The sequence below is a fragment of the Cheilinus undulatus genome, linkage group 9 (genome assembly GCF_018320785.1).
Source record: "Cheilinus undulatus linkage group 9, ASM1832078v1, whole genome shotgun sequence".
Classification (NCBI taxonomy): domain Eukaryota; kingdom Metazoa; phylum Chordata; class Actinopteri; order Labriformes; family Labridae; genus Cheilinus; species Cheilinus undulatus.
The window spans coordinates 30,711,491-30,739,413 of record NC_054873.1 but is presented as its reverse complement, the minus strand read 5'-3'; the positions used below and the strand labels follow the sequence as shown (position 1 = coordinate 30,739,413).

The 27,923-nt window shown below is 40.8% G+C and overlaps 1 protein-coding gene across 7 annotated transcripts in view; it reads left to right on the top strand.

Annotated features, from left to right (window-relative positions):
* LOC121514802 (zinc finger protein 469) overlaps positions 1 to 27,923 on the top strand; it is a 299,944-nt gene that overhangs the window by 38,970 nt on the left and 233,051 nt on the right. For 4 of the 7 annotated variants that reach the window (XM_041795141.1, XM_041795138.1, XM_041795146.1 and 1 more), the window contains one exon: positions 17,144 to 17,215. The exons of the other annotated variants lie outside the window; for them this stretch is intronic. The gene's annotated coding sequence lies outside the window, so the exon portion shown is untranslated. The remainder of the gene's footprint in view (positions 1 to 17,143; positions 17,216 to 27,923) is intronic. 7 annotated transcript variants of the gene reach the window in all.

Genomic DNA, 27,923 nt, shown 5'->3' with positions numbered 1-27,923 from the left:
AAGTGGACCCGGTCATTACCTGTAAGAACCTGGTTATTATCCCATCAGAGTCAACTTATCTTGGTCATTTCCTCAATAATCCCTCCTCTAAAGCCATAAGAAACAGACAGACAAGCTCTGCCTCTGATTATATATTCATGAGAAAGACAAATGTCCTAGAGGAGAGATTGGAAAATAAATGGCAGAGTGAGAAGGAGATCAATTAGTAACAGCTTGCAGATTTCCTCGGCCAAATGCACTTATGCTGCATGACAGCAGGAAGGGAAGTTCGGATTAAGCTGGAATTTCACTTTGTTTCACATCCTGAGAAGAACAGCAGATCTGTCTTTCACATCCTTTATTTATTCATTTTCTTTATTAATTTTCATCCATGCAGTAACAAAGTCTATCTCATGCTTAAATTGGACGGAGGTGAGAATTTCAACATTTATTTTCCTCCCATAAAATCAGCCGCTCACTCTCTGGCTGCTATGCCATTATATTTACACAAATCTGAGCTGAGAAATAGTTGTAAATAAAGTGAGGTAAACACATGTAGTCAGTGATGATGTTTGTAATTTTGCAGGAATATTTATGGCTAAATGTTGCCAGCACTATGAGGCTTCTAATCAGTTGTGTTTCATTTCTTTTTTGACTAAAAGCCATGATTACACAAACACAACCGTGCATGCAAAAACACAGCAGAAAATGCGTAATAGGCTTTCTTTCAGCTGATAAACTTTGGACTATCTTACCAACATTATCTCAGTGTTCGAACATTTATATGATGACTTTTTCCAAGAAGCTGTTAAAAGTGTGGTCCATGTGCAGTGATATGTCAAATATATGTCACATAAAAACTTAAGTATGATCTGCTTTAGGTCAGATCATTGCTACATTAAACATCCTGCCTGAGTGTAGGAGCAGAGGGACAGCTGGGCGATGTGTGTGCTGATTTACGAGGCCTTGCACTGATGCTCACACTCCTCAGACATGTCAAAACGCACCACACAGCATCGCTCTCTTTCTTTCTCCCTCCACCACATGGCCGCAGTCACATCTCTGCATTGTGTACGGACCCAGAACATTTTTGTCCCATTGTTTCTTGAACCACAGCTCTTCTTTTGTCCCCCCCTACTGTCAGCCCATTGTCACACGCTCCAACTCGGACTCTCAAGAGAAATTTCTTGGCTTGTATTGGCTGCGCTGCAGCTTGTGCTTGCAGGATTGTATTGGCAGAACACTGGACTTGAAGTTCAAACTAGGGACGTCTCTTGCTGAATGTTTAGGTGGGCTGTTTAGTCTCTTAGAAGAAAACCTTCAATAAAAGTGCTTCCGTTCTCCAATAAAGTCCTGTAACAATATAGCTAAGAGTTGATATATGCTTTTTTATTCTAACATACCAATCATCCAGTGTCCCTCTAAAAAGCCTCTGTTGTTTCTCAGCTGACCTGCCTTGACCTTTTACTCATGACTCATTCATTAAAACTGAATTCAGTCAATGTATGTGCTCACTTTAAAAATACATCATTTCTACATGCAGGCTTCTAAAAGCACAGATTTCATACCTATAAAGCAAATGCTATTATAGTCGACGAAAGATACACAGCAGTGTGTGGTACTTGTTTGAGTTTGCAGTCTCACTGTAAAGACACGCTGCCTAATCCGTCTTCATTTGTGTTTGAACTTGCTGAACTCCATTTTCAGATTCAAGCTCCACTGATTCACACATCAGAGCACCTGGACTGGTGCCATTTCTTATTAACTCAACTTTTCCATCCATGGTCCCCATTTTGAGTTGCTTTCATAAGATGATCTCAGTTAAGTACAAAAACAATCCTTTTTAGGGGGCTTTCAGGGACCTTCTCTACCTGTCAAACAGCAGCCTGGTGGAGTGTTTACTTTCAGAGACGTCAGTCAGATGCACTTGTCTCTTGCTGTTTGCTTGTACGTGCTTGATAAACAGAGATGACTTTTTTTGTGCAAAATAATGCACACATGTATTCTCTTCTTCAGTGGTGGCCAGCATCAGGGTCTTTGTCCACCGCCTACTACTCTATATCAGCTTTGTCAAAAGCAGAACTGCAGGTGGAGGAAATATAAATCCAGTTTTTCTTTTCAAGGTTTACATTTTAGGCCTATATATGCAGCTAATGCCAGGACAGGATTCCTTTTACGTTTTCATGCTTTTGTAGTTATTTTACATTGAATAAAAGAAAAAGTACACAACACTATATGGACAAGAGTATTCTAACGCCTGACCAGCAAGGACATTAATGGCATTGTATTCAAATGTACTCGAATATGGAGTTGACCCTCCTGTTGCAGCTAAAACAGTCTCCACTCCTCTTGGAAGGCTTTTCACAAATTTTTAAGCGTTTCTGTGGGAATTTGTGCCAGTTCATTTTGTAGAGCATTTATGAGGTCAGACACTGATGTTAGACGAGAAGGTCTGGTTCAAAATCTCCATCTAAGTTCATCCAATAGCGGTTCGATGGGGTCGAGATCAGGACTCTGTGGGGGCCAGTCAAGTTCTTCTACACCAAACTCATTGAACCATGTATTTATAGTCCTTGCTTTGTGCACTGGGGCACAGTCAAGTTGGACTAGAAAAAGGTTTTCCCCAAACTGTTGCCAGAAAGTTGGAAGCATAGCATTGTCCAAAATGTCTTGGTATGCTGAAGCATTAAGATTGCCCTTACTGGAGATAAGAGGTCTAGCACAAATCCTGGACAACAGCCCCATACCATCATCCCTCCTCCACCAAACTTCACTAAATAAACTGAATATATATTTCTATTGGAGGAACTTTCTGCCAACTCTCTAGCCACGAGCATTTTGGGACAACTAAATGGCAACACTACATATTAAGTTGGGCCCCTCAACTCAAAAAAGCTGTGAAACTTTTTACTGAAACGTTTTACCTTGGGCTCTCAAATTCACTTCTACAGTGTACTCTTCAGCTATGGGATCAGCAGATCCAATGCATCATGTACCTTAGCAGTCATTTACCCAACTCTGTGATTTTTCAGGTTCTTCTCCTTCATGCCTGAGTTGCTCTTGTTCCTAAATGCTCCCACTCTCTTTACCATTTTAACTTTTAAAGACTTCAGTGTGGACTGTTAGCGCACAATGTTGTGTGATGCAATGCAATGTCTAACTCTCATGCTGTTAGGACACGGAGTAAGAAGCGCTTTGAAACTGAAGTCATGGGCGCTCACGGCAAAAAACAGCAGCTGTGGACACAGGTCCCGAGTTCTCTGGAGCATCTATGGGCCCGACTGTATTTGTGAAAGTGCTGACATTCCCAGCTGCTGTGAAGGTCGCCTGTGAACACTGGGTGTTGCTTGACCCTGACTGGGGTGTGTTAAACCATTCAAATTGTTTTTATTAAAGAGCAAAAGGGAAAGGAGGATACGAGGGTGTGGAGAACAGTTTAAAGAAAGACCAAAAGGAGAGAGGCTAGCGCATGGTGGAGAAAATCCAGGAAAGAGAGACTGACCTGCTGGCTTAAATCCAAATTAACTAAAGAGGCTGACCTTTTGTGATTATTGGCCGTCAAAGGACAAAATATTGGACATATCTGAGAGAGCACTGCAGAGGGTAGATCGCCCACCATGTTTGTTTTGGAGTGTGAACGGAACAATACCGCCTCTATTCTCCTGCAGATGGAATTTGGCGTCAGGTTGGTGACTCAGGAAGATCCAATCATTCCTTTGTTATCTGGGGGAGTGATGGCGATGCAGTTGTCCTTGAAGACAGAGAGAGAGGGGGGACAGAGTGCACCTGGATACTGACGCTCATTTCTCAGCTACAGTTGTCCTGTAGCTCGCAGCATTTTAAACAAATATTCCTGGAGCGTCATGACAGCTGGTTACATAAGAAGTAGAGGCAGAGGTAGCCACAAGGGAAGTTTACCTGCCAGTGCAAAACTGTTCCTGCCCATAGCGAGCGCAGTATTTGTCATCTGTCAGATTTTGGAATTACGATCGCTGAAGTAGAAAATTTGGAGCAGATTCATGCCAGGTGATTTTTTTTTCCTTATGTGCAGGGAAAGGGAAATGGAAAAGAAAAAGGTAAGGCTCAACAGGGAGATTAATAAGTGACAAGGACTACTGTTTTTGCTCATGTAAATGTTGAGAATTTAAGGTGGTTATCCATTTTTTACTGGACAGCCACACCAGTCCATTAAGTCTGAGATGAATGTCCAGGCACGCAGGTGTTGAATAATAAATGGGAGTCATGGAAAGTGTCATTTAACTCAGCAGGGCTTGCTTCGTCTCTGCAGTTGGCCGACATGCTTATGCATATAAATGTCTATGTACGCAGTTAAAAAGCAGAATGCCTTTTCAATTAAAGTTATAGGTTTTACTTTAGTCCTGAGTAGACTTGTGTTTGGACTCTCTGACACTTTAGGGATGGCAGAACAGGGTGTTTTAGGGGGGTAATGATGAAAGAAATCAGCTATACTGGCGCTTTCTCTGTCACAGATGTGGGTTTGGCTGGACAGAGGGTGCTGCAGTCTGAGATTCTGACATCATCCGTTCAGGAAAAATGAAGTGACAACAACAATAAAGTGTCTTTTGTTTTGATGGGACCCTGCAGATTAATAAACCATCTGCAGCATGGCTACCCCATATGAGTCTGCAGGCAAGCAAATAGTGCCAGTTCTTCCTTTAACAATTACAGTCTTTCTGCAGGGCTCTTTCGACATCGATGCACAGACATTGTTGCCAGATGTCATGCTAAAGAGGTCAAATAAAGTCCTGGTTGTCATCAAAAGTGTTGCTGATATTCCTTGCGACCCCGATCTTGTGTAACATTAATCACACACTTGGGAAGTTCAAAACAGTTGTGTGGCACATGTGTTTAGTTTGCACTTTATATATTCAGCACAAACAAATAAAAGCAGTGTCTGTCACCACATGAATGCTAGAATACATTATTTTTCTGCCTCCAGTTCTGTTGTTTGTGCAGATCCAAACTAAGACCATATTTATTGATAGAGGACGAGTGAAAGCCCTTGATAGTTAAAGTTAAAGGATCCAAACTCCACTAAATGAAAGAAACAATATATACTGTATATCAGTGGTTCTTAACTGGTGGGTCGGGACACAAAAGTGGGTCACGAAGCTCATTTAAGTGGGGCGCAAATGTTTGCCAGGAAAATAAATGCAGCAAAAATTCTACCTACAGAAGCCCTAACTGGATATATAGTTAAATGATACGTGAAGTTTTAGGGTTTTCCTATGATTTCAATAAGATGAACAGGGAAAGTCCTCAAAAAATAAACACATTTCCATGTTGTCTTGAAAAAAATTGAGTATCCTTCTGTAATGATGTTGTTTCAAAAAACTGTTTTGTCTTGTCTCTTTGTTTATAATGTATTTTTCCATTTAGGATCAAAAAGATTTTCATTAAATGAATTTGAATGCATGAACATTTTCAAAATTTGGATCGCACTTTCTCTTAAGTTAGTGGTGGGTCCTGGTGCACAACCAGTTTAGAACCACTGCTGTATGTAATGAAGTCTAGCGTATGCTCATGCAGGACATTCCAGTCATACTCCCAGCTAATCCTAATTATGACCTCCCAGCTGCCACAGCCAATCACAGCTCTTTCTTTCAACACAGCGGTGTATTTAAACATAACGTACCTCTCGCTAATCCCTGCTTGCATTAATGCTGATGCAACACAGTGCTGTTGGCAAAGCTTGACCTCCTCCACCCCAGCCTCCTCTTTTATAGCATAAAGCTTATGCACCCTCATGTTCAGATTCATGCTACTATGGATTCATTGCTTTTGAACTAATTTTATTGTATTCAATATGATTTACCATAACTGTATCTATCCATACTGAGGTTTCTAGCTATGTGCTCCCGGGACAAGAATGTTCCTGAATGAATTGTATCAGACAGTTGTTATTCTGACCTTGCTCAGGCCGGTGTAATGTGGATTACTTTCAGCATTCTTTTTCAGTTTTGATCGGTGAATATTAGGGTGGTGAAATCACACCTAGCAGAAAAGTGTCCTCAGGGCTTACTCAGGAAGCAAAGGTGAGCAATCGGTGATACTGAATAGAGCACACTTGCCTGTGCATATTTTCAGGTGTTTACCTTGCACTTGTTTTCCTACTGACAGTGTGTGGAACCTGACCAACAATCTCAGGTTTCTGTACTGTATGTACTTGCACAGTTGCTGCCCCATCTACCCAATTAATGTCAGCATATGTTCATGAAAATGTGTTCTTCCTCTGTTATCAATAGTTGGTAACACTGACATCAGCCACAGAAACAGCCTGTGGCAAAAAAATAATAGGCTAGGCTGAAAATGAGGGCTTGAAGTATCAAAGCCAGGGCGTGTTTTTTATTTCATTTGGATGGATTTCAATACCATCAGGTCTGTCACATAGGAAAAAACGTGTTTGCAGACTTTTGTACCCAATCCAGCTATCAGCTTGTAATCACAGGCATGACTTCTGACACTCAATTTATGTGCTGACAGTGTTATAAAATAGATCAGTACAATGGAAAACTTCATCCAGTGTCAGCATTGGTTCAGCATTGATCATAATACTGCTTTGAACTTATAGAAGAAGTATCTCATGAATGACTTGTATACTTTTGTTGTAGATTTATAATCGCACATGTGTTTTAAGGTTTGATGACTGTCACTTTACCACATATACTGTGCTTGGTTTAGCTCATATATGTCTAAGATGTGTGTTTATGAGTGCATATGTGTGAGTGACAGGAAGAATAAGCTTTCAGTGACATATCTAAACAGACCTGACATTAGGGCCTCTGCAGTCTTCACAGGTTCATCTCTCAGACAATTTGAAGTGTCTGTTTTGAAGATCATAACATGCATCAAACCAATACAGATCATTTTCAGTTGTTATTACAGTTTTGTATGAATATTGCAGTGTTGGAGCATTTCGGCTCTGCACATGGAAGCTATTATCCCTAGGGCTTAGCAGTGCTGTTCCATAGAGAGAGAGAAGGCTAGAGACCATTGCTGCATAATGCCCAGGGGTTTGTTTTTCCCTAAAGTCCTGGGTCGTCTGTTTGGAGAAGACAGACTGGTTTCCTTTTGAGACTTTTTTAAAGAAAGTGTGAATTTTGGACATGAGACGTTATGTGGAATCTTGAGGGAAATGACCTGTCGAGGATCTTGGGAAGGTAGGATTATTTTATCCATTTCATGTTTCATTCTTCCATCCTTTAAGTTAGTGTTGGAGCTGGGCTCGTCTGCAGGTCCTCTGTCAATGAAATTTCAACCAACAGCACACTCAAGCACCGGTGATTTCATTCTCTTCCATCTCTAGCTGGACTTCATACTCCAGTTGATGTCAAGCTTTGCCATAATGGAACCATCTCCTGCATCCCAATTAAGATCCATCCCTGCTCCTCCTTTCCCATCAAGAGATGATCCTTCCAACTGTGCCTGTCTGCTGGAATCGCTGGTCCAAACTCAGTGATCCTGTAAAGGAGAGGAGAGTCCCATCTGGACTCCATCAGGACTGCTGGGTAAACAGAGCCAGATCCTAGAGCAAGCAATGGAGCCTTGCCTTGGCTCCCACCCACCATCACAGAGGACTCAGGCAATGGCTCAAGCTACGAAACGATACACATATTGTCATTAACTCAAACCGTGTGCAAAAATGAAAATTAGCTCAAAGCTTGCGGTGCGCACTCTTAACCGTGTGCCATTTTTTTGTTTAGTCCTCCAGCTGAGACGTGGAGAACAGAGGACTTGTATATCTTCTCCAAGGACCTGTCAAGTGTTTTTCTTCAGTTCTTTTGTGATCCATTAAAACTGTTTTAATAATGTCTGCTGCCTCATTGGCAACTGTCTATTTCTTCCCTGTGCACCTACAACATACTCTTTACCACTCTCCATTAAGTTGGGAAATATTTAGTTCAGTGTTTATCAAAGACAGAGAAAAGTCAACTATTGTAGCAGACACTAAAGTGTTGCTACAGCACAAGGAAGATATATTTAATATTCAAGCTGATTTTGGAAATATACACACGTGCTGGATTTGATGCCTGCAAACGTGTTCCCAAAAAATTGAGGGAGGAACAAGAAAAGACTGGGAAAGTTGTGGAATGCTCAAAAACACCCGGAACATTCCACAGGTGAGTAGTAACAGTGCCATGATTGAGTTAAAAAGTAACACTCCTGGAAGGCTCAGCCATTCACAACCAACAATCACGCAAGGTTCTCCACTGTGTGAAAGATTGTGTGGGCAAATAGTCCAACAGTTTATGAACAAAGTTCCTGACCATGCAATAGCAAGGAATGTAGAGATTTCCCCATCCACAGTCCTTAACATCATCAAAAGATTCAGGGAATGTGAAGGGATCACAGCATGTACGGCAATGCTTAAAACCATCAATAACTGGTTGTGACTTCCAATCCCTCAGACAGAGGTGCATTAAAAACTGGCAACATTCTGTGATGGATATTATGATGTGGACTCGGGGACACTTCAGAAAACCCTTGTCAGTTATTGTAATACATTTCTGCTTCTACTAATGTAGGGTAAGACTAACATTGAAAGCAAAAGCCAGCTATCAATAACATCAGGAAAGGCCTCTGACTTCTTGGTCAAAGAGGGACTGACCTAAAGACGAAAAGTGTGCTGTGGTCTGACAAGTCCCCATTTCAGTTTTTTTCTAGAAATAATGGTCATTTAGTCCTCTGGGCTAAAAAGGAAAATAACCATCCAGACTTATTGATGTGTCCAAAAGCCAGCAATTGTGATGATGTGGGGATGTTTCAATGCCCACGGATTGGGTAAATTGCCCATCTGTGAAAGCACCATTACTGCTGAGAGATGCATACAGGTTTGAAAGCAACATATGGTTCTGTTTAAACAACATCTTTTCATAACCTTGCAAAGCAGATGGATTGGCCAGATTTCATCTCTGTCATCATATCGATCCATCCAGTCATCCGTCAGATAACAAACAAGGTGTGTTTAACTGGAGCTAGAACTTCGCTTTAGGAGCTAACAGTGCTTGACGCTCAGACAGTTTGTTTTGCTAAGTGTACCACTGCAGTAAACAACGGCCCGTACACACAGCCAACAGCTGATGGATGTGTGACTGACAGATGATGAGATAAGAAGGAGACATGACGAAGCAGCGACTAAATAAAAGTTACAAAGTCACAGATACCGGTGAGTCTACGCGCATACATGAACTCACTGAGAGCGCACAGGTTTAGATGATTTAATAATTTCGGACCATTATGATGAACTTATTATGCATTTGCGGATCATGTACGGCCCCAAGTAGCGCACATGGAGGAGGGGATGGGGGATGGAGCGTGATCTGAATGGGTCACAGATCAGCTCTGTTACTTCATTAGCTATTAAATCAACAATTTTAAAGTGTCCAGGGCATCTTAGTGATCTTTGATAACTTCCAGTTTGGTATTGTTTTCTGTCAGGATAGCTGCTGCTCCTGATGTCTGGGCAATATTGATTTCGCGAGATGATTTTCACCTCGATAAGACATCTCATGACATTTTGATCTCGCGAGATCTCGTGGCATGAGAACTCGTCACACCTCTAACGTTTATCATATGTGACATTAAATATACGTATTATGTTTGTCATATGTGAACTGCAAAAGGATTTGCAAGTCACTGCATTTCCTTTTTCCCATTTTGCAAAGTATCCCAACTTTATTGGTATTGGAGTTTGTATGTAGTTTTTGCCAGGTTGAACTGGAATATTGACTGGAGTTAAGTGTCTACATCACATGAATGTAGATTTTAACATGTGCAGGGAGGATAGATGACTAGAGGTGCTAGCATTGTTATTAAGTCACTCAACAAACCAAATTACATTGTTTACTTGGTGGCAGTTCAAATACATTGTACTCAATTATGAAGTATTTCTAAGTGCAGGGCTTAAAGTATTCAAACAACAATTATCTTTTATATTTCATATACTTTATTAAAGAAACAGGAAGATTGGTAAAAGGCACAGTTACATTTTTTCAAACCTTTTTTTTTATGCAATAAAAAGATCCAGAAGTTTTTCAAAGTTGCTTGCACTTCAAACTGCTACACTGTTACTGTTTTCTTGTCAAGTTTTTCTTTGAAATGGTGCAAAGCTCATGCTGTTACAGAGAAGTCCTGTTTTTCTTTTGGCTGTTAGTCTTGTCTGTCCATCTTACTGTAATCAAGCTAACATTAAATCATCACACAGAAACTTCCTCTTAGAATTATTGCTAAACAAATGAAAATTGGGTGGCCAAAACTCAACGCCCCTTTGGCCTTATGTCTATTTCCTGGAAATCCTGTATTCATAGATGTCCTCTCTTACATTTTTGTCGAACGATTCACTCGTCTTCAACTTTCACTAAACTTTGACCTTTTTTTAAATTGAATTTTTCTCAACATCCATTACTCCAGTTCACTCCGACTTAAAACAGTGACTTTGATGGAAGCGTATAACTGCAGCTCAGTCCTTCTAGTTAATAAATGAACTAATTTTGTGTGCTGAGTTCAGACAAGAGAATATGAAAGGACCTTTATTATACTTTATGAAAAAACAGATTATGTTGTCCCCTGCAGAACTGTAAGACATACCTTCTAATAAGAAGACATTTGCATGCTCTTACATGACCCCTTAACACTATGGGTGTATGTATGAGGATGTTTGACAGTTGATTTAGTGCTGCTGCTTAGGAATTTCTCTATTGGGTGTCTCCTCCTGGATATCTATGCAGCTTTCATGAAGCTTACGTAAAAATAACGCCAAAGGAGAATGAAGGAAGACAGCAAGTTTCCACACGTGTTGGGATTAAATCCCTCTCTCTTCAGGACTGCGGCCATAAAAACAACAGCTTTGCTCCTTCATCATTCAATCTCCCAGCAGCCACTCAGCACTCTGTATTTCTTCCTTCTAGCATATATTGGGATCATCTAGCTTTGCTTCATGCTCCAGCGTTAATGTTAACTGTTGTGGACCTAACCCGGCCTTGTTGTCACACACAGGACAGCCAGATTGTTCCACTGACATGCTGTGAACTCTACACTTCATTGCTTTAGTGTTTTATTGACTTGAGATGCTTTCTGTCTTTCTAATGGATAGATTAACTGTCCCTGTCTTGCACTCACTCACATTTGATCTTTTGTTCAATGTGGTGATCGAGCTTGGAAAGGGGATCAGTGACCATAAAGAAGCAAAGTGCTCTGCGTCCTGTTCTTGGACAGATTTATTGTAATAATCAGGTAGTACATGGTCATGGTCGGGGCAGCAGCACATGGAAATATGCAATGATAATATAATAGGCCTCCTTTATAAACATCATACTCTGCTTGGTCCCTAAATGATAGGAAGCCCCAGTGGTCCGTGTTGCAGACACCATCAGAGCTCCACAGTTGGAGGTGGAGTATCGTTTAGATTTATTTAATCTGGAGATTACAGGTTTTCTGTGAGGTCTTGGTCCGTTGGAAGCTAGCAGACTTTTAAAACATTTTGGGGTGAGAAACAGACCGAAGCAGAGCAGGTCTCTGCTAACCTGACACGCCAGATGGATTTGTTTCACACATCCATCTGGGAAAGCTTCAATAGGAAATGTTTGAGAAAAGGCAGAGGATTTGAAAAATCCTCGGAGCATGATTGGGTGAACGTTCTGTCACATTTCTACAGGCCAATCAGAGCAACAAAGCATGTGACGAAGCCGCTAGCAAGCTGCGCGTGCGCAACTATTGAGGAATAATGCAAAACATGTTGACTATAGACAAGTAAGTACTCGACTTTTGTCGTTTTTGAAAAGAAAACAACTCACTGCTGTTCTTTGTTCTTCTTTTAATGAAGAAATGTCATCAAGTTCTGATAAAACTGGCGCTGAAGCAACATCCATGCTCATCTCTTCCTCCATAACTGCACCAGCATTTGCTGCTGCTTGTTTACATCATGACTCTTCTGCGCCTGAAAGTACTGCCCCTCGTAGCTGATTGGTCCTGTCTCTTTCTAACCGGGCCCAAACAGTTCAGATGGGAGCTTTACAAGATGGATTCGCCAGTGGAAAAACAAGGAAATGGGTGTATCCATCTGATTTGCAAGGTTAGGTCTCTGCTTCTTCCACTGCAATGTCCGGTTCCTGGACCGTAGCTCAGACTGCTTCGATCTTTATAATACAGAAGAGCCAGGCCTGGCCTCAGAATTGACTGGACCCCTGAAAAATCCAGTGAATGGGCCCTCCCCAGTTGTGATTAATGATGATATCTATGCATGTGTAATGGATCAGTATGTGTCAAGCTACCATTGGGTTTTAATGTTCAAATTACTTATTTGTGCCACTTTTCACCCATTTTTCCACATTTGATCAATTTTTGCCACTTTTAACTTATTTTGCTACTTTTTTGACCCCTTTCATGATGTCAGTTGCCCATTTTTGTCACTTTATTGCCACTTTAAATAATTGTTCCCACTTTTTGCCTATTGGTTACACCTTTCACCACTTATTACCACTTGGGTCCTCCTTGCAGGTTGATATTCATACGCTTCTGCTATATATGGCTCATAATGACTTTTGTTGATGTGCCAGTTAAAGCTGACACCACCTATGTACTTTTTAACTTAATTTTCTGGACTGATGGACCAGCAAACTGCTCCTGCTCCAAGCTGCACCTGCAACAGATTGAGAAAATAGGGTCTTCCAGCCAGAGCAACACCCCAGAAGTGTAACTGTAGACACTGTAGAAAGTACCGCTGTATCGGGTCCTGTGATGTGAGTAGGTCTTGTCCAGTGGAAAGTGGGCCCCTAGCAAGGAATTGTCAATATTTAAAAAATGCATCCTTTTCAAGAAACCTCTACATTACATAACAGGTAAGCTCATCTGTTATCCTCAAACATGCCAAAATATCTCTGTCAAGATAATGAAAAAATAGTAGGAGGCAAAGTATTGTAGACTTGTTCTACATATTGCTAACTATTTAAAAACACACTATAAGGCAGAAGTATTAGACCGCCTGACCATTATACCAACAGAGACTTTAATACCATTGTATTCAAATACATTTACTTGTAACAGTGAGTATTTCTGTGTGAATTTGTGCCCATTCATTCTGTAGAGCATTTATGAAGTCAGGCACTGATGTTGGACAAGAAGGCCTGGCTCCCAATTTCTGTTCCAGTTCATCCCAAAGGTGCTTGATGGGGTTGAGGTCAGGGCTCTGTATGGGCCAGTCAAGTTCTTCCACATCAGACTCATCAGACCATGTCTTTGTAGTCCTTGCTTTGTGCACTGGGGCACAGTCATGATGGAACAGAAAAAGGCCTTCCTCAAACTGATGCCACAAAGTTAAAAGGATAGCATTGTCCAAAATGTCTTGGTATGCTGAAGCATTAAGATTGCCCCTCACTGGAGATAAGGGGCCTAGCCCAAACTGAGAAACCTCCCCATACCATCATCCCTCGAGCAAACTTCACAGTTGGCATGGTCCACGACTTTATAGTCCAGAGTCACTCCATGCCATGTAAGTTCAGAACTCTACAGCTATGGAATCAGTAGAGTTTTGCTGACTTTTACACACCATAGCAGTTGTGACTTCATGTGGTCCTCTGCTTCATGGCTGAGTTGCTGTTGTTCCTAAATGCTTCCACTTATTAATAATATCACTTACAGTTGACTGTGGAATATCCAGCAGGGAGGAAATTTTACAAATCGTCTCCTTGCAAAGTCAATCAATCAATCAATCAGTTTATTCACAAAACCAATAAAAATGCAATACAATTAATCATGATAATTCATAAAAAACTCATTTGTGAAATGGGACTCCTCAGAAGATGTGGAGCTTGTAGATAGGGGCTCAGACATCATTGTACAATTTACAAATAATGTAAATCATATACACAATTAGAAATTCAGCCGTCATTCCTAATATTAACACAACACAGTAAAATACCCCAAAAAGTACTCTCAGGATCCTATACCTATATGACACTGATACAGTACATGTAGACAATGGCACTTGGAAAATATCAATATAAATCAATTGGAGTGTATTTTTCATATGGCACTGTGTCTGGTTATAGCACCTGAATTCAATAGTTAACAGGTGTGGCCAAATATTTTTGTCCATATAATGTACATACATACATGCATACATATATACATACATACATAGGCTATCACTTATTCCTTTGGGATCAATGCGAGAATTCACATAGGTGTTTGCATGTTATAGAGATACTTTGGTCATAGACTTCTTTAATAGCAGAAAAGATTAAAGCTGACCTAAATATGAGCTTTTTTGCAGACCTGTCTCACCTTCCAACTGAAAATGATTGTGTTTTTACTTTGAAACAGGGATTAGTAAAGATTGCTAACAATACAGAGTATGAGTGTGAAAGGTCAAAAGTCGAGAGGAGAAAAAGCAGTCAGAGAGAGAACAGAAGACGTGCTGTCTGGTGGGGAATGGCTGCGTACTGTATATCCATGTGTGTATTTCATTTTGTCATGGGGATTCCTTTCCCCTCAGGCATGGAGAGCGTTATGTCACTTCAAACACCATGAGTCTGTCTTCCCTGTGTACATAGGAAACGTTTATTGGATCTTGCATGTTTAAAATGAAGACTGCGCCACATGTAGGCATGTCATTGTTTAAAATGGGCAAAGTATGAGTTTGCCAGCTTCACTACTCATGAGCAGTGAGGTTCACTCATGCTGTGAGGCAGTCTATACTTTACCTGCTGCTAACTCTACACACACCACAGGATATCTACGGTACGGTGGGGTTGATCATTGGTTTTTATTGAGAGCAGATGCACTGGCTGGGGGAAATGTTTGGCCCTTCAAGTGGAATCTGCTTGAGATTGAGCACAATGTCGCATGTTTCACATGGGGTTAGCACCTTTGGTTAACCCACACTCAGACTTGGTCTTTTATGCCCCTTTTAGTCCAATTATATTGTACGTTCAAAGCTGGCTGAGTCAAAAGGGGTAATAAAAAATAAGCTGTGCTTTGGGCCCTTTTAACCAGCATGGACTGAGACACTTTCAAAGAAATGTGGGTCAATTAATAGACTATGATATCAAGACATGGTTAAATATGAAAGGCTTTAAGACTGTAAAAGAACAATAAGCAATTTTTATTCCTACCAGAGCTAGAGTTTGGCTTTCTTCACGATTTGTATTAACCTAGTGTAAATAATTACTTGTCCAGTCAGAGCAGCAGGTAAATATCTTTGCATATGTGATAAGTGATAAGTGCTGGGATTCTACCCCATAATTTAGCACCTAAGTCGTCTTAAGTGCCTCCATCCCTCACCACATTCCTGTGCCACCCAGACTCCAAATTACTGTAAACTAAACCGAAGCCACAACGTGGCAACGGAAGGGTGTCAATTTGGACAGGAAAGAATTTATTTGAACGTGACTCGAGTTTCTGTGGCTCAGCTCCCAGGTGGGGATGTGGAGAGCGTCTGTCTCTGGTTACTCTGTCCCTTGACGTATATGCCACATGCACCCCAAACAATAGCCGATTCATCCATCGCTCTGTCTGTCTGCTGTAAGAGGAAGGGGAGGGCTGACATGAAAGAGCTTTAACTATCCCCCAAACAGACATACCAACACACTGGACATGGTAAGAAAGATTAGACAGAAATATGGTTGTTATTCACACAGTAAGAGGATTCCTGAACAAGTTACCAAAATAAGACTGGTTTATAGGTCAATTAATCTCCAATCAGGAGTTAGCAATAACTCTGTTTATAAGTTTATTAAGAAAAAAATAGCAAAAAATGAAGTGTTCTCCGTCATATCATTTATAACACTATTAATTTTGACAGTTATTTTTTATTTTCGTTTTATGCTTTAGATTAAATACCTTTTAGTTTTAGTCACATTTCTGTAATTTATACAGAATATTTATATTTATGCTTGGACTCTTAACTTTGAGTCCAAGCATTTATTCTCATGCCTGAATCTGGTATCAAACCATGGTAGTATGCTCTATGCACCCTGCCAAACCCGGGGTCCCTGCTTTCTGCAGCTGAGAGGCAGCAGAGCTACAGGTGCACTGAATGTTGATAGATTTACCCACAGTGGAGATATATATTATGGATTTTGAATGTTCGAGAAAAACTACATTGCACCTTAGTCATGTTTTAGTCATCTAGACGAAAACTAAACTTTAATTCAGTTTTAGTCATCAAAGATCTGTCTTTGGTTAGTCTAAGTCTAGTCTTTCTCATGGAGAAAAGGCTGTTGACGATCATTTTTAATCATAGATTTAGTCAATGAAATTGAACACTGATTTATACCCATCATCAATCCATCAGTAAGCAAGTACAAGTGACTGGTTGGTTTTGCCAAATAAACAATGCCCCTCTTTCTGGACTTTAGTGCCATTACTTAGGACAGTGGATGGAGTCAGAAACTAGGGAGAAAGACCGTGTGGGGAAAGGAACCCTAGGTTTGTTGTGAATCCACTTTGAGGACTACAGCCTCTGTTCTCATTTGTCTTTTCTTTTCTCAGAGCGGAAAAACGCTGGCATCACATATAGCACCTCTTTGATTCACTGTCTTTGACTGCCCTGACGGTCTGGAAACTCGCATGCAGACATGGAGACAGTCGTGAAGGTAGCATACGATGAGCGGTTGGGATCACGCTTGTAGTGTGACATGGCTGTTGGCCAAGATGGGACAAAAGTCTTGTCACGTAGTCTGACATGCTAATGGCGATAACAACCAAAAGAAAATAGTGTAGTATGTGCCGGCTTTAAGCTGCCAGTGCCAAAATGTACAAATTGTCAGCCATGTGGATCACAGCTTACAACAAACCAATGCACCCTTGTCTCACCCTCTAACCTTGGTCATGTGTCCTTATCCACATCTCACTCATTATTTTTCCACCATCTACCTCCTGTTTATCAGTAGAGGTATAATAATGGCCAACATGAGTCCAGTAAGTGAGTTAGACTTTTTAAATTTGATTACTAATTAACTGATAATCATTGTCTGCAGACTTTCTTCTTGAAGTATTGGAATTTAAATAAACAAAGTTGGGCTAATGCCCCTCTACTTGCATTTTAACCATTTTTATGGATGTCTTTACAGTCTGCCTCTAAGTACCTGGTATGACCTTAACTGACTGATCCTTATCGGCCTCATATTTCTGTTTCTGTTCTCAGAAATATCTGGGAGGCCCAGAGATGGAGCTGTGACCTGAAATGTCATGCCCTTCAAGCGAGGAAACCAGCTAGGTTTGTTGTTTCTTTTCCACAACTAGCCTGCCTCACATACTCAGTGTGAAGTTGTTTTATACTCAGGCAGCACAGAGCAGTAATTGATTCTCAGCATCTTGTGCAGACACACAGCTACTGTAGGATCTGGAGATGATGGGGCTGCTGGCTCAGGTCACACTCCAGAATAATAAACCCACAGTGGGGTGATGTGTGTGAACTCTGTTGGACAGTCCCCCCTTATTTCTATTCTTCCTACCCCCAGTTCCTCCTCCAAAGCCCAGACCAGAGAGCCGAGGTGATGATGGACCCCAGAGTGCCCCAGTAGGCCTCTCTAACTGGTCCCACACTGAATGGGTGTCTGTTCCCTGACATCTCCATCTCTCATCACCACCCCATCAATCCCATGCCTCTGTAACCATCCCTGCAGAGACAGGGCTCCACTTTGTCCCAAAAACCCACCCCACTTCCCAACTAGTCCCCCTACCTCATAGCCCCCTACTGTGTGTGGGGCGTGACAGCTACCTGACAGCAGAGGCCCCTGAATGACAGAAACTTTAGCCAAAGCCTCCTTATATCTCCCAAAGCATCAAAACACCATTGCTCGAATCATCAGCATCCCCCCCCAAACTAATCCAAATACCATGTGTCTTTCCAAGAGTAAGGAACCCTCCCCCGCTCTGTAGATCCTTAGTGGAGCCCCTTTACCTTGCTTTCATCCACATCAAGGTCCCCTGACCCAGTAAACGCCTGCAGGATCAAGGCCTCCTTGGGGAATAGAGGTGGATGTTATCATAGCATTCCAGCCCATGTGAAAGTATGCCAATTAGCATAGCTGGAGAATGTTGTTTTGCTATCCTCTTTCACCAAGCCCCCAGCCCCATGGCAGGCCTAGCCCATGCTGCAGGCTCCTGGCTGTCACTGGAGCTGCCATTGATGCTGAATACAGGTATTTTCTGATGCAGATGCCTCTGCCTTTGATTTAAACTCTACTCTACATATGTGCTGCCTCTGACCAACATTTTTGTACTCATACTTCCTTGGTTTCTCTAAGCTCTGTATTTATGAAGTCACCCTGTGTATATATGAACTCTTTACAAACTCCACTTGTATGTTCCAGACAGGTTTATTGGGTGTTTGAACTGCAGGGTAAACAAACTCTGAAGCCTTTTTTGTATGTTTTTTCAACTTTTCCCTCTGGGAAAATCAGGTAGATCAGACTAAGGGGATTTTTTTCCACTAATCCATGATGGTGTAGGTCAGGTTCCCAGCTAAAATAAGGGCACATCAGTAATAATCTTTTTACCGAGTCACCCACAGGACTGGGAAATATGGTATGACCATCCTTTAATTTTACAACCATAAATTTGATTAAACTGAACTCTGTGGTCACATAATGAAGACTTTGACGTGGCCTTCCAGTGGTTAATCCTTGACCTACTTCACCTAGAACAGACCATACTGTATAAGAAGTGGATATGCAGCGAAGATGTCCCCTCTTGTGTTTTGTAGGCTATCTGAAGCATGATTTTGGTTGAAAGACCAGTATTTCATAATGTAATATTACCCAAAAAAGAAAATATAGACTGTCTAAAGTTGGATTGCTTCCCTATGTAAAATTTGGGATGTATTTTGGTTGACTATTTGTGCAGCTTATGTTGTCCTCTTCATCTAAAATGTACCTAAACCTCTAAGGCTTCATTATCAGAAGATAAAAAAGTTATTCTTACATAGCATGACCCTTTTGTTTGGCAGTAAAATGGAATTACAGCTGAACCTCTTTGGTTTTGTAGTAACTGTGACTAACTGTTTATCTTTTCCTTAATATGTCTTACAGTGCTTGTAAAAAGAACACACACTCTTGAATGTTTTACCCTTCAACTGATTTTATGAGTTAATCATGGTCAATTTTTTTTCTTAACAAAATTTATTTTATAAAAAAAACTCTTTAATGTTAGAGTGAAAACAGATTCCTACAAATTAATTTCAATTAACTATAAATATGTAAGGTCAAATAAGTGACTAAATAAATATTTACCCCTGTTAAAGTGATTGACCTAATTCAACAGAGGTTCAGCCAGTTGGTGCTAGTAGTCTTACAGTTAGTGAAATGTGGATCAGATGAGTAATGTAAAGGTGTCTCAAGTGATTGTAGTATAAAGACAGATGTGTCCAGGGTCCAGTCACTAGCTAATCATTATTCCTTACTACCATTACACCATGAAGACAAAAGAACACTGCACGCAACTCAGAGAAAAGGTCAGAGGATGGATACAAAAAAGTTCTAAGGCACTGAACATCCTTAGAGGTCATTTAAATCCATGATCAAGAAATGGAAGGAATATGGCATGTGTAAATCTGCCTACATCAGGCCGTCCTCACGGCTGAGTGACTGTGCAAGAAGGAGACCACCAAGACACCTATGACTACCCTGAGGAGTTACAAGCTTCAGCAGCTGAGATGGGAGAGACTCTGCATATAACAACTGTTGCCAGGGTTCTTCACCAGTCAAAGCTTTATTAGAGAGTGGCAAAGAGAAAGCCACTGTTGAAGAAAACTCATTAAATCTCAACCCAAGTTTGCCAAAAGGCATGTGGGAAACTCCATGGTCAAGAGGAAGAAACTTCTTTGGTCTGATGTAACCAAATTGGTGTTTTTTGGCCTTCAAACATGATGCTATGCTTGGTAGACACCAAACACTGCACATCACTACAAACACACCATCCCCACTGTGAAGCTCAATGGTGGTAGCATCATGCTGTGGTGATGCTTCTTGGCAGCTGGCCCTGGAAGAACTGCAAAGGTAGAGGGTAAAATGAATGCTGCAAAATATAGGAAATTTCCTGGAGGACAATCTTATTCAGTCTGCAAGAGCACTACAGCTTGGGAGAAGATTTATTTTCCTGCAAGGCAATGACCTGATCATACAGCGAAAGCTACACAGAAATGGTTTAAAGACAGGAAAGTGAATATTCTGGAGTGGCCGAGTCAAAGCCTAGACTTCAATCCAATAGAGAATTTGTGGTGGGACTTAAAGGGGTGATTCCTGTGCAACTTGACAGAGCTTGAGCAGCTTTGCAAAGAAGACTGCGTAAAATTACAGTGTCCAGATGTGCAAGCCTGATTAAGCCCTATCCACACAGACTCAGTGCTGTGATTGTAACCAACGGTTCATCTACTAAATACTTACTTGAAGGGGGTGAGTATTTATGCAATCACTTACTTTAAGTTACAAATTTTTATTTCACTGACATGAGTTTGACATTAAATAGGTTTTCTCCTAGGATTGTTGTCACATCTTGCTGCTCTAAATGCAGTACATGCTACTAATATGTAAAAAGGCCTGACTTGACCTGCAAAGATGACTTTATTTACAAATAATATTGCAGTATAAAAGCTCCATTGAATCTTTATGGATAAAGACAACATTGCTCAAACAAGACAGAACTCATCATAAACAGATGCAAACACAATGTCAGCCCCAATAAACTTTTGGCAGTGGAGCCACCATTGCTTTTGGTTGAGACTGCACAGATTTAATGAAGAGGCACAGACAGTGGAGTTCACAATGTGCTCTAGACCTCTACTTAACCGCAGGCCGTAACCTCAAACAATGCGCTGTAACTCAAAAGCATTGTTTTAGACACGAGGCACACTCTTAACGCTGGCTCTGGATCCAACCTGACCACGGTACCAAATGCCTTCAGCTCCCTCAGAGATACAGTAAATGCCTCTGTCCAATTCCAGCAGACACTCTTCCTGCAGCGAAAAACACTTAAGTACGTTTGCAGTGTGCTTTGACTTTAACCAGAACTACTCTTCTCCTATACTTTCCATTGAAAAATCCTAAAGTAGGTGGAATAAAAACAGGCATTCCCGTCTCATAGGGCTCTAATGTTTTATTGTACACAAACCATCTCATAAATTTAATTTGTTGGCAGACTGAGTTGTAACTAAAAAGGAACCTTCACTTTTAGTGTTGTTATTCTACGTTTCAGTGCCTGAAAAACAGTTCTGACTTAGTGGGGGGAGGCCATTATCTCCAGTAGCCAAGAGGTGGCCGGAAGGGTTTACTGAGAGATGTAAAGTGCGTGATTGTTTGCTGTTCTGAATTGGAATAGCAGCGTTCCTTGCCAAGCAGTGCCGTGGTTGAACAAGAATGCGATACCACTGTTTTGCTCTATAAATCAACAGACAAGCTAACTCTAACCACAAGTGAGCATATTGTGATTCCACAAGCTAATGATTTATTTGTATGAAGCCGTAAAAATGAGACATAGTCATATATCATAGACATATATGTCTATATCTCTGTTACTCAGATGTGTTTTTACATGTCAATGCCACAATCTCAGAAAGGTAAACTGTATTGTTTAAGGTGTCTGGATTTTCATTCATTCTGCCCGATTCCTGAGGGACTCGTGGTCTAGCGTAGTGAAGGTTCTTGGCCTCTCTAGTTCTGCTGGTGGAGGGATATATGATAGGATAGATTGTGGTGTGGCTGTTGTCTGTGTTTGTGTTTCTGCGCCGGCTGCTGCAATGTTTTTGTTCCTGCAAAAGTGTGATTGGGCCTCGGGCTGTCACGGCTACTGGTTTCACGTGGGACGTCGGTTTGGATTACAGTAAGATTTTGATTTAGACTCCTGATGCTTCCTGCAGATTTACCGTGCACATAAACAGTTTATCATATGACTGGATATATCAGTAAAGATGACTGTGAGTGACTCTAGAGATCAAACAAGGAGCACTTTAGATATTTGACTTGCACATCCTCCTTTTTTGTGATCTGATCAAACATGATAACCACATCCCTGGAGGATACAAAGAATGCTGACATTATTATCTGTTGAATGAAGGAAGTTTTAAAATGAGCTCGTTATAGCAATGTATAGAAAACATATGCTTGAAACCCAAAACTTTACAGATTTGTTCCGTCCTCACTTGAACTAGCTTTTCCCTCAAAAATTTAGACTCCTAACAGGGATCGCCTCCTATAAGATGATGGTACTGTCAGATGAGGTTTTAGTCAAAACTGTAGCATGTGAAAGGATAATTGAATGAATTCAAGCAGCATTTAAAGATGTCAAAATACATGAAACATCATCTATCCTGTGGGATAGATCACATGTTCTGATAACCCTGCAGTGAGGAACAAAGTGAACAGCCTTAGAGTAATTAGAAGGCCTCTTATCCGAAACATCATGGCTTATTTGGCAAAAAATGTAAATAATAGGCCCTATAGAAGAGCTTGAAGTTATTATTCTGCAGTTATAATGGGCTTCATTGTTTCTTATCTATTGGCAACCCTGTGTCCAAAGACTTGGAGCTTTTTTCTTAATGTGTTTACAATTATGTTTGTAACTTTTTCAAAAATGCATGTTAGTTGAGCAGGGGAGCAGCGTTTAAGACTTGTGGGTCACTTCCAGGTCTTGAAACAACCGCTCCTCTCGCAGGTGGGACTGGAGTGCTCTAGTGTCTCACTCTCAGATGGATCATGATTCAGAAAAAAAGTTGGAGCCTGACCTAATTAGAAACAGAGATGAAAATATGTCATGCTGCTGTAGTCAGGATTTCTGCAAGTTAAAGTGCTGGAATCACCCAGAAGGCTTAGTCCAACCTTGGGACCACTTGAAGGAGATATGATTTTTTAATCATGGCTCCTGTTCAAGTCAACACCCCTAATATGTGCTTCACAGTGATTTATAAGAAACAAAGCAAAACACAATCTCCGGAGTGGCTGTAATGTTTTAGGTTGTGCACACACTTTAAGTCCTAGTACAAGATCTTCAAGGAGTTTTTGAATTATGTGCAGCTAAATAAGAGGCTATTGATAAAAGATCAGGCACAGGTGAAGAGAAGCTGTAGGAGGCAGAGCAGAAGTGCTATGCGTACTAAAAGGGCAGTGGTGCCCACGTGAATTAGGGATGCAACGATTCATCGCTGTTGTTGACAATAATCGATGATGACTTCCATTGTTGACAATAATCGATAATGACTTCCGTTGTTGACAATAATTGATAACGACTTCCGTTGTTGACAATAATTGATGATGACTTCCGTTGTTGACAAAAATTGATAATGATGACTTCTGTTGTTGACAATAATCGATAACTACTTCCGTTGTTGACAATAATTGATGATGACTTCCGTTGTTGAAAATAATTGATAATGACTTCAGTTGTTGACAAAAATTGATAATGACTTCCATTGCTGACAAAAATTGATGATGACTTCCGTTGTTAACAATAATTGATAATGACTTCCGTTGCTGACAATAATCAATGATGACTTTCGTTGTTGACAATAAATGATAACGACTTCCATTGTCGCCAATAATCGATGTCGACTTCCGTTGTTGACAATAATCAATGATGACTTCCGTTGTTGACAATAATCAATGATGACTTCTGTTGTTGACAACAATTGATAATGACTTCCGTTGTTGCCAATAATCGATGACGACTTCCGTTGTTGCCAATAATCGATGGCGACTTCCGTTGTTGCCAATAATCGATGTCGACTTCCGTTGTTGCCAATAATCGATGGCGACCTCCGTCGCTGACAATAATCGATGACGACTTCCGTTGTTGACAATAATCGATGATGACTTCCGTTGTTGACAATAATTGATGATGACTTCCGTTGTTGACAGTAATCGATGGTGACTTCCGTTGCTGACAATAATTGATGATGACTTCCGTTGTTGACAATAATTGATGATGACTTCTGTTGTTGACAATAATTGATAATGACTTCCGTTGCTGACAATAATCGATGATGACTTCCATTGCTGACAATAATTGATTATCACTTCCGTTGTTGCCAATAATTGATAATGACTTCTGTTGCTGACAATAATCGATGACGACTTCCGTTGTTGCCAATAATCGATGACGACTTCCGCTGGCGACAATAATCGATAAGGACTTCCATTGCTGACAATAATTGATGATCACTTCTGTTGTAGACAAAAATTGATAATGACTTCCGTTGCTGACAATAATCGATGACGACTTCCGCTGTTGACAATAATCGATGATGACTTCTGTGTTGACCATTATCGATGATGACTTCTGTTGTTGACAATAATTGATAATGATCTCCGTTGTTGACAATAATCGATAAGGACTTCCATTGCTGACAATAATTGATGATGACTTCCGTTGTAGACAAAAATTGATAATGACTTCTGTTGTTGACAGTAATCGATGACGACTTCCGCTGTTGACAATAATCGATGGTGACTTCTGTGTTGACAATAATCGATAATGACTTCCATTGTTGACAATAATCGATAAGGACTTCCATTGCTGACCATAATTGATGATCATTTCCATTGCTGACAATAATCGATGATGACTTCCGTTGTTGACAATAATTGATGATGACTTCTGTGTTGACAATAATCGATGATGACTTCCGTTGTTGACAATAATCAATGATGACTTCCAGCACCGACACATTTTATTGTTGATGATTTGTTTTGCCCGTGCACCTTTTTTATGCGACGTGTTTCTATCGTGTTTCTATCGACTTTTGTAGTTTTTGAAAACAACTCAATGCTGTTCTTTTTTCTTTTAACGAAGAAATGTCCTCAAGTTCTGATAAAACTGACACTTTAGCAGCATCCATGCTAATGTCTTTCGCCATATCTGCGCCGGCCTCTTGTTGCTGCTTGCTTACATCACGACTCTGCCGCACCTGAAAGTACTGCCCCTAGTCGCTGATTGGTCCTGTCACTGTCTAACTGGGCCCAAATGGTTCAGACAGGAGCTTTGCAAGATGAATTCGCCAGTAAGAAACACGGAAACTGCTTTGCAAGGTTAATGTATTATAGTGTTAGTACAGAGCACAGTCGTCTGTATAGAGGATAACTGACTTTTTTATGGCTCTCGTCCACCAGCTGTGTATGTGGTATAGACATAAAGCTTCAACTGACTCTCTCTGACTATTAGAAAAGACTCAAGTGTCGCTCTTGAATGATAGGTGGATGACTGGTTTATAGTCATGCGTCTGGAGTCATCAGAACATCTGGTCACTAGAGTCATACATAGTGTGACTCCAAAAACTACAAATAACAGAAAGACAGAAGCTGCCAGGAAATCAGGAACTGGTTGTACCTTCCAAGTGATCCGTTTTGGTAACAAATGTCACCACTGCAACAAAATGTTCTGCCCCAAAACCAGTAAAGACAGTCATCACTGACTGAATGTTTGTGCTCCATGCTGTTACAGTGGATTAACAAAATCATAGAATATGTAACCCTATACAACTGAATTAAACTTTACAAAATTTATGTCACAAAATTTGAGGTAAAGATTAAATTGATATTTTTGGACATGCCAGTGTTTACTGTTATATAGTTCTATTATCTGGTTTTGAAAATACCCTTTTTAAGAGCAGCGGCCATGTTTTTATTTGTGATTGTATAAGACCAATATATATGTGGCGGTTTTACAATTTATCCCGTGCAGTATACTTTTCCTAACTTGAAGCTAGGGTGAAGGTCACTAGGGAATGCTAATTTTTAAGCTTCCCACACTTTTATACCAAGACAGATTTAAGATCAATTGGGCATGCAGGATTAACAAATCACGTGTGAAAAAAGGTCCAAACCGAGGTCATAGGGCAGTTCTCTATCCTCAGTTTCACTCTTCCCATACAAATAAAGGACCAGGCTGCTATTTTGGTTTCTCTAGGAGATAATTAAAACTTTCCCAGGGACTCTGTGTGAGATATGTTGTGTTGATTATTGCAGTCAGCATGTAAAAAGCAAGTAAAACTAAGCGCTTGTTGACACGTATGTTTTATCTCTCTGTGGCCATGGCTGTAAATCACGATGCCGATGTCAGCCCTTGTCTGTTGTCCGCATTATCATTTGTTTTTGTCTGTGTATGTAACGGCTACACCTCTTGTCGCAATACTCATTGGCACGCTGCTTGATCATCACTCAGGGCTGTGAGTGGCAGTGATAAGATTTGAGTGCGGGTTGAGAAGCCAAGCAGAAAGAGGATGGGCTGTATGTGTTTGGATACAATTTTTGAAATCAGGAGCACAACACTCATCCATCTTGGCAGCAGACCTGTGACACTGGAGAGGGAGTATAGCAGCAGCAGCGCAGCCAGCCAACCATTCTGCCAATCTCTCTGCGTCTCTCTCACTCCTGGAAACAGGTCTTTTCCACTCTTCATTAGCTCTGATTTATGCGTTTTGTAAAGTACCGAACAACACAGGTTCATGACATTATGCATGCTTTGGCATGGGGGGACGTAGTGTAGAGTGAGTACTCAAAGGGGCAAACCAAATAAAAAGTGCAGCAAACAGGCAGCAAAAACCAAAGCCTGCGCCGACCGCATGCTTTTATTACCTTGCCAGACAGCTGTCTTGATCCAGCAAGAGACCGTTTCTCATTCAATTACGTGTTCCATGTGGGCTTTCCAAGGCTTTATGCACAGCGGCTTCTGAGCAGGCCCGATCTTTCACACACATCCTCATCTCCAACACTCAACTCATTGCCTATCAAAACAGGACTGCACAGGCTCCTTCTGCCACTTGTGTGCATGAATGTTTTATGTGTGTCTGTGCAGTGTCAGTGCACGCTCGTTGTATATCAGGGATGTTTTCCAGTATAGAGGTTGAGGCACGTGCCCTGTTGTTTCACTCTCTTCAGTTCAGTGCGTCGCTGCAGGCGCTCACCATATATCTTGTTGTGATGGAATGTGTACAGGTGTTTTGGCGTTCATGTTTCAATCATCAATCACCTGTTCTATGAGCTAATGGCACTTTTTCGCATGATATAACAGAATTGTACAGGCTGTGGGAAACCTGGGGTGTAAAGGATTGTGTTTAAGTTTGCTAGACTGCATGGAACACAAGTAAAAGTTTTTTTTTTTTTTTTTTTTTTTAAGATTTATTTTCAGGATTTGCCCATTGTGTATGAAACTGTATACTGCTGTACAGATGCTTCACAATAAAGATAATGGAAACAGAAGGTTTATTTTCAGGCTTTTTATGCCTTATTGATAGCAGAGGACAGTGGATAGAACCAGAAGCAGGGCTGAAAGTGCTGGGGAGAGACATGCGGGAAGGTGCCATAGGCCAGATTCAAACCCAGGCCAGATGCGTACATGGAGTGTGCCTTAAACCACTAGGTCCCATGTACCCAAAATTTGTTAATTTTAACAAAGATTCACTAGAAAAAGTTGTTTCTTAATCAGTAGTACAATGTTGCTTTCAGTTCCACATTTTATTCTGAAAATTTAACGTGGATACAAAGAGGGATGTATTTTAAAGATGGCAGCCATAGTTGCTTAAAATAAACATTAAAATTTAAATGAACCCAGGTAAGATGGCTGCAGATACTGTACCTGCTGGAAAACAGATGTGCTCCACTACACTGCAGGTGTAGAAATGTGAGACATGATATAGCAGCAGGCACTTTCAGGCACTATAGGTTGTGGAGGCAGCCATATTGTTTTAATTTGAAACACATTACTTTAGACCTCTTGTACTGTTTAAAAATTATTTTTCTACACACTCCCTATATATTTATTGACAAAACAGTTACATTCTGTATTTTATCAAATGTGTCACACAATTCCACTAGTTTCTCCAGAAGCTCTGAAGGCCAGGTCAACCTTCAAATTCAACCAGATTTTGGCCCGACTGCAACGTTGCAGCTCATCGTCAAATGTTGAGCCGGATTATGAGCATCTGGAATCACAAACAT